This window comes from Myodes glareolus, chromosome 18 (assembly GCF_982192425.1).
Source record: "Myodes glareolus chromosome 18, mMyoGla1.1, whole genome shotgun sequence".
Lineage (NCBI taxonomy): Eukaryota > Metazoa > Chordata > Mammalia > Rodentia > Cricetidae > Myodes > Myodes glareolus.
The window spans coordinates 50807979-50820478 of record NC_142043.1 but is presented as its reverse complement, the minus strand read 5'-3'; the positions used below and the strand labels follow the sequence as shown (position 1 = coordinate 50820478).

Genomic DNA, 12500 nt, shown 5'->3' with positions numbered 1-12500 from the left:
ATGTAGTATCTGTCCTTGGCTCTAGAAAATGATCCTGAATTGAAAGTGCTCATTTGCACACTTTAAGACTAGTAGTCCCCTGGCATTGTAGAGTTGCTTCATTATACAGGAGGAAATGGGAGAGAAGGCAGCATGCGCAGATGTCCTGGACACTGTCACGGGAGGTGACATTTATGTGATGTGACTCACCTTGACATTTCTTGGTATTCCACTACAAATCTGAGAGATTGTGTTTTCACTCATGAGTTGCAGTTGCCTCCGGTACCCAGTTACTCTCTGAGCTCTTTAGCGGAGGTCAGCCAACACTCATCGTGAAACACCCCTCAAACACATGGAGACCAGCTGGCAGATTGGCACCCCTGGGAAGCTTCAATCTGCCCTTCTAAACAGATATTTTGTAGGAGGCAGACCTTAAGTAGTACCAAGGTATTATTTGGGGTGCATCTAAAAATATATTAACAACACAAATCTTTGGAGGGTTTTCATTTTTAGTGCAGGATTATTTTAAAATTGTATTCTTTATATAGAAGGACCCAAAGAAGAGAAAAACAGATTTTATACGTATTTAAAGGAGCAACATTTACTATCTAATTATTCTGAAATTTATCAGAAATATCTACTGAAGGAGCATTCAGTCCCCTGTTTTGGGGTCACACAGAACATAAACTGATTTTCCTTCTATCTGAATCGCTTTATTGATCTACAGACACTTTGCTTCTGAATCATTTGCAGATAGTGAGACTCAGACACTTATTACTCAAGAGTCTCAGGGTATCATGGTTATAAATTTATCATAGTAATATCTGGCTATAATAGTTAACAGAACAAAAGAAGGTGCCTCCAACCATTTTGGAATACATAGCATAGGGAATTCATCTTGGATAACTAAACAAAACTGAGGGAAAATTATGACATTATCATACAAACTATCCATAGGGTATATGGCACACATTAAAAACTATTTGACATCTTTTAAGCAGCAATACTTCAGAGGCCTTTGAATAACCTTGGGATTATCCACATTCATCCAGGAAGCAGAGTCAATCATTAGGAAATTGATATCTATTAACAGCTAGATTATTAAATTTAGAAATCATCATACCATAAGTAGTGTCTGTTTTATTGATATAGATCCTAATACAATTAAACATATTAATATTTAAACATTATAATAAGAACATTTCTCCATTGCTAAAAATTCCTAATGGGCTGCCTGGTGCAGGAGGTCAAGGGATATAAACATCTAAATTCACTCTTTCTTCACATCTCGTGCAAAGTATTAATGTTATGCTTTGAATCTAATATCGTCTACACAGCCTCCTACGTTGAGTCCTTATTCCCTGGTTGTGACTGGTGTCTAGGGAAGTTACTGGAACTCTGTGACCTGGCTGGTAAAAGTAGGTCCCTAGGGGCAGTCTTTAAAAAGGTTCTTTGTGACCCAGGTTACAAGCAATGTTCTCCTCATCCTGATCTTCCTTCAGCTAATTATCCAACGTCACGTCCTCATTTCTACGGCCTGAGCACCGTTTTACCTCCCATTCTCGAGTGGGAAGAGGCCTGACAGAAACTGTTTTCATCCACTGATCTATCATTTCTGTATTCTTATTTTTTTTTAAAAAAAAATCAGATGTAATTTAAAATTTGTTTTCATTCCTGTCATGTAGTTTTTCAACAACCAATTTCAAGATGCAGTGATTAATGTATACTTAGTTTACTTGTGGGACTCCTAACAATGGGGCAGGAGCTTCCCTAATGCTTTGGCTGGCTCTTGGGGACCTATTCCTCATACTACATTGCCTTGCCCAGACTTAATACAAGTAAAGGTGCTTAGTCTTACCATAATTTGATATGCCATGCTTTGTTGATATCTATGGGAGGCCTGCCCTTTTCTGAGCAGAAACAGAGGAGAAGTGGATTAAGAGGGGACAGAGGGAAGGTGGAGGTAGGGTATAAGAGGAGAAGAAGGACATGAAACTGAGATCAGAAGGTAAAATAAATTAATCAACAAAAATTGTATCAAGAAAGCTTCTGTTTTTCTTTTTACTTAGCTCTCCACATTTTCTTCTTTATTAGTTTTTATTTTTTTTTACGTACTAACCATAGTTATCCCTCCTTCCTCTGCTTCCATTTCTCCTCTCCATGTTCCTTTTATCAACCCCACCCCCGTCTATTCTTCCTCCTTCTTCATTCAGAAAGGAGTAGGACTCTCATGGGCATTCACAAAGCAGAACTCAGCTCCTCCCCCTCACCAAGACTGAGCAAGGCATCCCACTGTAGGGAATAGGTTTCAAAAAGCCTGATCATGCCAGGAATAGATCCAGGTCCCACTGCCAAGGATCCCACAAACAGACCAAGTTACCCAACTGTTACCCACAAGCAGAGGACCTAGGTTGGCCTCATACAGGCTCCCTAGCTATCTGTCTAGAGACCGTGAGCTCCCTCAAGCTTGGGTCAGCTGTCTCTGTGTGTGTTTCCATGTCTGTCAAAACATTCTTTTCTTTTTTTGAAGGGAGATCCATAGTATACATTCATTGGTTAGCTATTACACACTATTGAAAATAGTATTTTGGAAAATTAAAAAAATAGCAAATATATATGTATATATATATATATACGACTTTTATATAGCATATGTTGCCTATTAATATTTGTGTGGGACATAGTATGTGTAAAATGACAGACACAGACTATTTGCTGCTAAATATCACATTACTCACTATGGCCTCCATTCTCACATGTCTAACTTTATAGTTATACAGTTATATAGTCATACAGTGAAAACAATTGTGATGAAAAATGTATTGTAGGTAAAAGTATAAGTGTGTATGTGTGTGCACGTGTGTATACACACACACACACACACACACACAAAGACACACACAGTAACTTTAACTGCAGAGAAAACATCGCATCCACTTTTTAAAAAGTGGACATAAGAAAGGGGTAAAGTAAAAAATATTGCTTTTATTTCCAAACAACGGCAGGCTTCTTATAGACTATGTGAAGCAAGCTTCTGATGTCTCTGGATTTGGGTGAAGTTGGAGAGATTTTTCAGAGTCTAAAATTCATTTTACAGTTCTCCCTTTGTTGCCATGTGGACACACAATAAGCCTGTTTGCAGATGCCTTTGGCAATGACACCTATAGATTGTGAGAATCCTTCCATGTTTAGCTTCAGCAGAACTAGAAATGGGTCTATTTTCCAATGTGTTCTCACTCAGTGTACTTGTGAATTCTCTTATAACACCCTAGCTTTTGTTCACAACATCCTCAAAGGTACTGATATACCAGAATGTCTTCAAACTAGATAAAAAGTATTTTGGTAAGACATTGCTTCTTGTCAAGGCTGTTCACTCTGAGGGTGTGAATCTAGAGTCTAAAGTTGCCCTTCTCATATGACATGCTCTATCTTTGCTCTTACTTCTACTTCCCAAACCAATTTCCTATGAGTCCTAGTCATAAAAACTTACCAATAATCTTCATGTATGCCTTTTAGAAGTATGTAAACTCCTACTAGCCCAGAATTATAGGCAACACTAACATGTAGGCTGTTCTTCTTTCTATGTATTGCTTTCATTGGTCAAATAAAGAAACTGCCTTGGCCTTTTGATAGGGCAGAAACTTAGGTAGGCTGGAAAAAGAGAACTGAATGCTGGGAGAAAGAAGGCAGGCAGAGAGAGCCGCCATGGAGTCGCCAGAGTCAGACATGCTGGATCTTTCCCGGTAAGCCATGACCACATGGTTCTACACAGATCATTAGAAATGGGTTAAATCAAGATGTAAAAATTAGCCAAGAAGAGGCTAGATATAATGGGCCAGGCAGTAATTTAATTAATTCAATTTCTGTGTGATTATTTTGGGTGTAAGGTAGCTGGGCGATGGGACGTGGCCTGCTCCTCCTCCTCCTACACAATCGCACACCAGTTTGGATTTAAAGGATTATTTATTTGAGGGGAAAAATCTTACAGAACACCATCCTACATGACAGACAGGAAAGGAGTCTAGGTGGAGCAAAAGAGAGAGCAGAGGGCTGCCGCTGTGTTTTAAAGAGAAAGAGACCATGCCCACGTATGCTGGTATCTGAACTACTATTGGCTGAAGGAGTGGACGGAGCTCCCGCAGCACTAACACACCACTCTCCTCTCCTTAGAGTAAGTATAAAATCTGTTCATTCTCTTCCTCATCAATACAGTTAGTCTCAAAAAAAAAGTAATTAAAATAGTTAAAATAGTGAAAACAAACATATGTAGATATATAACTTATTGCCTGTCTTTTACATTTTCAGGTCTTTTTCTTTTAGAGCCACAATTACAGAAAACCACAACCCATCAATATACACAGCTGTGGAGCCCAGTCTCAGCAAATACAGATGCAAACATTTGCACAACTACAGCTCAGGGAACATTACAGAAGAGGGGGTGGAAAGAGTGCAAGAGTTGGTAGGTCAGGGAGTGTGCTGTGCAATCCTAGTAGTATCAGCAGCTATACGCATAAAGTCACATCAACATGACCATTAGTTGAACAAAAGGGATGCCAGTAAACAACGAACATACCAAACTGCATGCCGAAAGCTCACCAGATTATATTAGGGAACATGTGTGTGTGTGTGTGTGTGTGTGTGTGCATGTGTGTGTGTGTAGAAATACATATATGTATGCAATAACATGTGACTTAAAAGGAAATCGTCAATTTAAAGGAGAGCAGGGAGGTGTATGTGGAGAGTCTTGGAGGGAGGAAAGGATTGAAGAACTGTGATAAATATAATCTCAAAATAAAATTTAAAGAAAGGCTAGAACAGTCATCATGCCATTTTGACACAACTGGGCTTCTCCCTGTGTTCAATATATCAGTGTTATCTAGCAAGTGGAAGCCATCACACATTCCTTCTTAAAGTCATCCAGCTTGTTGATGACTTTTAATTTTTTTTTCAAATAGAAAAAGAGAGAAAGAGAGATCTTCCCTCTCATCTTCCATTGTTTCTAGAAGAACTGATTGTCGTGTGCTTCTGTGTTACAGGAAAGACCTTTTATTGCCTTTTTATATATTATATGGGTTTAATATTTCAAAGAGATTACTTATTCTATATCTGTATTATAATTCTGGTGTGTGAACATAACTTCTAGGGAGATTGTAATTTAAAGTTTCCTCTCCAAATCTCTTTTCCATTTTTCAATTTCTGTTTTAGCTTCTACCCTCTCTAATTAATCGATTGGTGACGGTGCTGATGTACTGTTGGTAATTGATGATCTTGTTATTATGGAGATTCCCTGGAAATTAAAAAACAATGTATCATGTAATCCTCCATGTAACAAAACATAATGCAGGTGTTTAAAACTTGATCCTAAACACAGGAATCAGAATGCATTGCAACACTTCCAGCCTTGCCAAGCTCCCTCCCTATTTAGTACAGTCTGTCACTTAAATAGTGCCTTTGTCTGCACTGTTGTGCAGGGACTATCCACAAATAAAAAGCTTTTCATTCAAACTTATTTAATCAGCCTTACTTCTTCCATTTTAATTAAGCTTTTTTTTTCCTGGCTAGAATTTCCAATAATGCAATTTGGAATCTAGTAGTTTAATAGACCAGAAATGCAAGGTGTACATCTTAACTTGACTAAGACCCCAGGCTGAAGCGGACTCCCTCCGTTCTTCTTCAAGCTGGACTATAGAAAAAGTAATAGGAACTTGGTCCTCAATGGGTATAGAAAGGTACAGAGTGTTTGGGAGTGTGGCCGGATTAGCAGGTCTCTTTGTGTGAACTTTGAAGGTGATAATTAACTTCTGGTTCTTGCTCAAGGTGTCTGTTTTTGTTTTTTGTTTTTGTTTTTGTTTTTGTTTTTTAATCTGGGGGAGCAGGGAGCAACAGCAGAAGTACAAGCTTCTGCCACCCAGACTATGATGGTGCATTTCCACCATCGGGTTCCATTGAAACCGCTGGGAGGATCAGATCAACTCCCTTAGGAAGTCAATGACATGTATACAGTCAGTGTGACAAAAACTAACTAATACCTTGACTCTGTTTCTTCTTAATAGCATGGAGGAGCTGCAATTACAACGTTTCATTTTAAAATGAAAAGCAAGTGGGACAAGAGACTCAAGACATTAAACCTATGTTCAACCTCAAAATTTTTGTGGAATTTTTGTTTTTTTAAAACTCCTGTTACTTTACTGACTGTTTTACTTTTATAATTTCTTTGTTTATAATAATTTTTATATTCAGCTAATATATGTTAATACATATTGAATATACATAAATCTATGATGTATCTTCTTTAAAAATCTGACATCAAAGAGGTATTTTCTACAACTGATTCTTAGTGTGAATATCTTAACAGGAGACATGTGGAAAAAGTGAACTAGATAATTCAAAACTGAGGCAACTGCAAAAACAGAGTAGGCAAGGATCTTACAAAATAAAGACAATGGTTGACTCACTTTGCCTGCACACTCAAACTTCTCTCTGATGCTCAGGTCACTCACTAAAGTGAACACTAGAGGAACTAGCCCTAGATATTTATGTAGGTTCATGCTCATTCCTCTTGTCATCATCATCATCGTTATCATCACCATCATCATCATCATCATCACCATCACCATCATCACCATCACCATCATCATCATCATCACCATCACCATCATCATCACCATCATCATCACCATTGTTATCACCATCATCATCATGCTCATTACTGGGGATTTCTCTTTCCACTGTTTATGTTGTCTTTCTGTCTCATTGATGACTTTAGCTCTTCATTCTCTTAGTCTAGTCTCATATCTCTTCTCATTTTTTTCTTGACACTTAAAATATATTCATTAAAGCATTCAGATATCTTAAGAATCTATCCTGGCCACTTTTCTTCTGTAAGTAACTGATTTGAGTGTTTTAAAAGCATCTGTCATTCTTTGATACATGTCTTTTAGGAAGTCATCTTCTCCATCTTGCCTCTTAATGAAACCATTCAGGCAAAAGACAGCAATAAACTGACAATCACTCACACTAGCAATCATGGCCTTAATTGGGGGCTTTAAGTGAAGCTCTTCACTGATTACTCTGTGAAGTTTTCTTAACACTGGCCCCGCATCCTTCTTTGCATGCTATAGCTTCTTTACAATCACTGAAATGCTCTTTCATTATGGAATCCTGGTTCTCTGTCAATAGCTTCACATATGTTTGCCCACAGGCACGATACACATGCCTCTGACACAGGCTGTTTGATTGTGGAAGCAGGAGAAGGAAGAGTTCAGGGTCACCTTCATCCACACAAGTGTTCAAGGATTGTCTTGGGTACATAGGCTGGGTACCTTGGGTACCTTGAGTTCAGGGGTAGCTTGAATTCATGAACCTTTCTCACAAAATAACAAACCAAAAAGTACAAACTTCTATGTCTTAGGATGTTTTCCTGTTTTTCCCCTAAGTTATAGGTCACATAAATGGGTATAACTACTCTGAACATCCACTCTGATCCTTGGTGAGTGGAAATGAGTCTTCTTATTGCCAAATGACTGCCTTATATTTCAGATCATTTAAGGCTTCTTTCCACTGAATTTTATTTTCCACATAATTGCATAGATACATTAGATTAGATGTAAATCTATTTCAGCTTTCTGCTGTAAGTGTGTGTTCTCATGTGTGTTTCCTGCCTAGGTTAATTATATCAATATTATACAAAGCCTTTCAGAATTGACCTACAGACTAAGTAAGAATGCTTCAGATGTACTTATTAGGAGAATGTAAACACTACACAGCAATTTAACAATAGTCAGCATAATTCAATTCAAAGAAGATACAGAATAGGGGTTAATAAGAAATAAGAGAGGGCAAGGCAGACGTTATATTCTACACAATGGAGAGTTAAGTTAGAACTAAGATAAATACAAAAAATAAAGAGCTTATAAAAAATAATACCATGAAAGGCTTCAAATAGCAACAGTAAAGCAAATGCTCATATTGAACTTTTATAAATTAGAATTTAGGGCAGGCAGTATAAGAGAATAAAAGACACAGAAGTGGCCTATCCCAGAAACTGCAGAAAAATTCAGTAAGCTATATATAAAGATAAAAGCAGCTTTTCTGAGACATAGTAGTGTTTACAAGGATGAGAAAAGACACAATGCAGTTATCTGCCTTTGTGCCAAGAGGGGTTTCAGGCCCTGAGTTAGTATTCAAGTTGTTTCCTTGTATCCTATCACATACATGTACATTCACAGAATGCTATTATGTGTGTGAAACATTTTATAAAAACTGTGCTTGGTAAGGATAGCTATGGGTAAGACTTTTGATATTCAAATTGAGGTTCAGTTTATATATGCAAAGTGTTGATTTATCCCTAATCGTTCTTCTGTTCTTTTTTTTATTTACTTATTTATTTATTTATAAAAATTTCCACATCCTCCCCTCCTCCCCATACCCTCCCATTCCCCATTCTTCTGTTCTTACTCCTCAAAACTTTAATTGTATTTGTGTGGATCATCTTTGCTTTTATATCATTTCAACCTCTTTCCTTCCCATCTTTTACTTCATTATCATTATCTAACAGACATTTGATCCAATTGTCCAAATTCACATAGCAGTTTGTTTAAATGTCTTATTTGTCTTCGTTTAGTGAGTTTTATAAAAATTTTCTTTGACTCTTTTCCTCTTTGAATGCTTGATAACTTCTCACTAAATATTATTTTAGCTTTTAGGCACTTTCCCCTAATTTTTATTAAATATTTGTATCCTTCACCCCACTATCTCCTTCTGGTTCATGTCTCTTCATTTTGATTTTTTAATGTGTGCTTATAGAATGTACATCTACATCTATTCTTATCAGTAGAAGGAGGCAGGTAGATGGGATTCTAAGTTTTGATTCTTTTAGAACTGTTGTAAATCAGTTTTATTTTCAATTCTGTGTTTGTTTCATGGAGGAATGGTATATCTGATGAGCAGATTCTCACCTGTAGTACCATCTTGCATTCTCCTACCAACTCATGACCAGGAATTTTCCTATTCCTGGGTAGGGTGCCAAGGCCAAGGACGTTCTCTTCCTTCAGTACAATAAATTTCTCATTTCCTAATGACTGACATTTTGGGCGGTAGTTAGGATAATATATTTGATATGTGTTATAGTTTTCTGTCATTTCTTTGAGGTTAGTAGGATTTCCCAAAGAGGGAAGCATCGCTGGTCACCTATCTCACATTTCCTGTTACCTCAAAAGTCAAAGTCCACTGAAGTCCTCAATTTTAAGCCCTTTAATTTTATGTTTAAAACCATCAATGCTAAGAAGCACCATGACCCAGAGATGCATTTAGCATTGGAGCATTTGTTCTGTTTGGCCCATTTGTTTCTGTGCTTTATCTAGTATCACTTCATCAATACCTTCTCGGTGGGGTATTTTCAGTATCTAAACCTCTGCTCTATAGACACCTGCTAATGGTAAAGATTTACTGAAATCTAATGTACATATTGGTGGTGGTTTGAATGAGAATGGCCCTATTAGGTTCATAGATTTGAATGCTTTGTTGCCAGTGAATGGTCTTGTTGGAGGAAATGTGTCACTGGGGGTGGGTTTTGAGATTTCTAAAGCGCATCCCAATGCCATAGTCTCTGCCATCCTACTACCTGTGGATCCAGGTGTGGAACTCCCAGCTCCCTCTCCAACACCATGTATGTCTGCATGGTGCCATGCTTCCTGCTGTGATGATAAAGGACTAAACCTCTGAAACTGTAAGTCAGCCCCAAATACATGCTTTCTTTTAAAAGAGTTGCCGTGAACGTGGTATCTTTTTCTAACACTAGAATGGTGACACTAACGCAATATCATACACGGTAATTTTAAATATACATGATTTTATACATCTTATAAAGGTGAAATTCTGTGTGTCGAAAACAGTTATTTTGTATGACAGGAAGGTAATTCCCTCTTTATTTAGAGAAAGCTTGTATGCAAAAGTTGAAATATGGTTAACTGCTGCTAGTTTAGGGACCAATCCAAACTAAATTAGAAACTGTTTTTCAAAAATGATTCCATATTTGTTATATTACATCAGTAAATCTTAGAAAACTTAAATTATAACTAAATCATTCATGATGAAACTTCAAAATATATTATTGTTTAATACTATGGTACAGTACTGGTTCCTATAGAAAACTATATATTGTATATATGTCTATATTGTATATATGTGTTCAATGACTAGAAGAAATGAAGATAAAGGGAGAAAGAGAAAGACACGTGTGGTAAGAAAAGTAGAAAGGCAGAGAGACACCACGACAAGGACTGTTAGAATTTCTGCCTGCAGACACAGAAGTATAGACCCAAACTCAATTATTCCATGCATGAAAAGGAATGAGAGGGTATTATCAAATAACAGGCTGCGATTAGAAAAAGGGCCGACAAGAGTCTAAATGGGAAAAATAGAAGCTGATAACTGAGGGACATTCATAATGAAATGCTATGTATAGTGTAAGTTTAATTTTCTTACTTTACAGTGAAATTTGGAGTGGCATCTTCACTCTCTTTTAGCTTTTAAAAGTGAATTTTTCATTCAATGGAATACAAAATAGAATCAAATTCTACTTTAGAAGATAAGTTTTGTACTAAACAAGACAAAGCATCAGCAGGGGTAGAATAGCCCTCGATATTGTTTCACATAATAGGTCAGAGTACTTTTCTTTTTCATTGAATATTTTATATTCCATTAAAGTCCTTTTAAAGAATTGACTTTTGTTTCAGTATACTCTTCCTTACCCGTGAGCTCATAAATGGCACTGGGGAGAGAGACTACATAGTTATTATCATACACAGTATGTCCATTGCTCCTTGCTTCAATAAGGGAGTCTCTGTCTTTATCTGGCTACCGACTGCTCAATCTATAAGACCCAACAGATCACTCAAAGTTCACAGAGAATGCCGTGGTTAATATCAATTAGCAAAACATATTGAACAAACATGAATGTGAGAGACTGACTGATGGGAAGGAGGGAAATACATAGGGAAGGGAGGGAAGTGAAGAGAGAGTGTTAAACAGGTCGTGCATGTAATTGTTTGAGACTAAATTTAATTAAACATTAAGTAAAAATAAAATCAACCAATAATATTGGTTGATATTAATTTTTAAAGTCTTGTTTCAGATTATCCCTTGCAAGTTCATTACCTGGAGTTAACTATAGGTCAGATACAGGGCTCATAGGTGAGGAAGACTTTCAGCATATACTGCATTCCAAATTAAGGCGTCTACTGAGCGTTCTTTTCCCACCACACTTTCTATGCTGACTTTTCAAAAGGTTTTGAACAACTGGACAATGATCTCACTTACTTTTGCATTAAGTATCTTCAAACATTTAGTAGCCAAACCACTGAAAAGTAGTGATTTATGTGCGTCTCTCTTTTAGCATTTAAATAAAAACCAAAACACATTGTAGCTAGTTTTTGTTACAATGTTTACCGTGCTACAGTTTCATTTCAGTATTGTTTAGAACTATGAATTGAAACAATGTTGAGGTCATTCAATTTTCTACTTCTTGTGTATAACACTTAGAAATTTGTTCTCAGTCTTACCACTGAAAAGCAGTGTGTGCTACCAATCAATTAGGATTAAAAATTGCACTTATTCATTGTTTCATCATAAAGTCATTTGGCATGTAGTGCATTGTGATATAACAGTTTCATCCCTGTAATATGCCTGTCACAGGAGAGTTTTCTGCTCTGTGACGTTAGCCGCTTCATGAAGACGAACTACATTTCGTTACATTTCAGATTTGTATTCTTCAGCCACCGGTAAGAGAAGCATTGCACGTCTTACTGCTCTTTGGTTAATTATGTGAAGACATTTGCAACCTGTTTTTCAACATTCTGCTTCCCTTAATGACCTCCATTTCCCTAAAGGATGGGTGTAGGTAGCTAGTCAACTGCAAGAGACATTCGCTTGCAGATTTTGCCTTTAGTGAAGACCCCGCCATATACTGGAAAGTCCCTTCCCAGGAGAAATATTCTGGAGTCAGGGTAAGGGTCTCCTTACTATTTGGATTTAGTTTCCACATGCACAGGACTCACCGCCCACCTTAGAGAGCTACAAAAGATTGTTAGCAAGTGTCAGTTTTTCAATTATTGGTAAATTCTCAAGTTCAAGTGAGCATCCAGCAGTCACCAGACCTAAACCCCAGTGTGGCAAACAGGGACAAGGATTGAGGGCCTTGAAGTCCCTTCAATTTTCAGGATATATATACAGGGTCCCACCATATATGCAGGGTTCCACCACTATAGTGACTCTACAGAGAATAGGAACAGTCTTACTTTGCTACCACAAAGTCTCAAAAACATTTTGAAACATTTATATTGCTTCTTGATTATGTATACAGTGCATAAGTCCTTCATAGCCATGATTATGCATTGTGGTTTCAAAAATATTTTTAGGAATTCCACAGGCCAAAAATCTTGATGATGTTGCCATAGGTATGAACCACTCACAAAGCTCCAGAGAAGACATGCATTAGTTATCAATTTCTACGAGCGTGTGTG

At 37.2% G+C, this 12500-nt stretch overlaps 1 protein-coding gene across 3 annotated transcripts in view; it reads right to left on the bottom strand.

Annotated features, from left to right (window-relative positions):
* The window catches only part of Ctnna3 (catenin alpha 3), a 1405098-nt gene that overhangs the window by 117832 nt on the left and 1274766 nt on the right, over positions 1–12500 (bottom strand). The window lies entirely within an intron of this gene.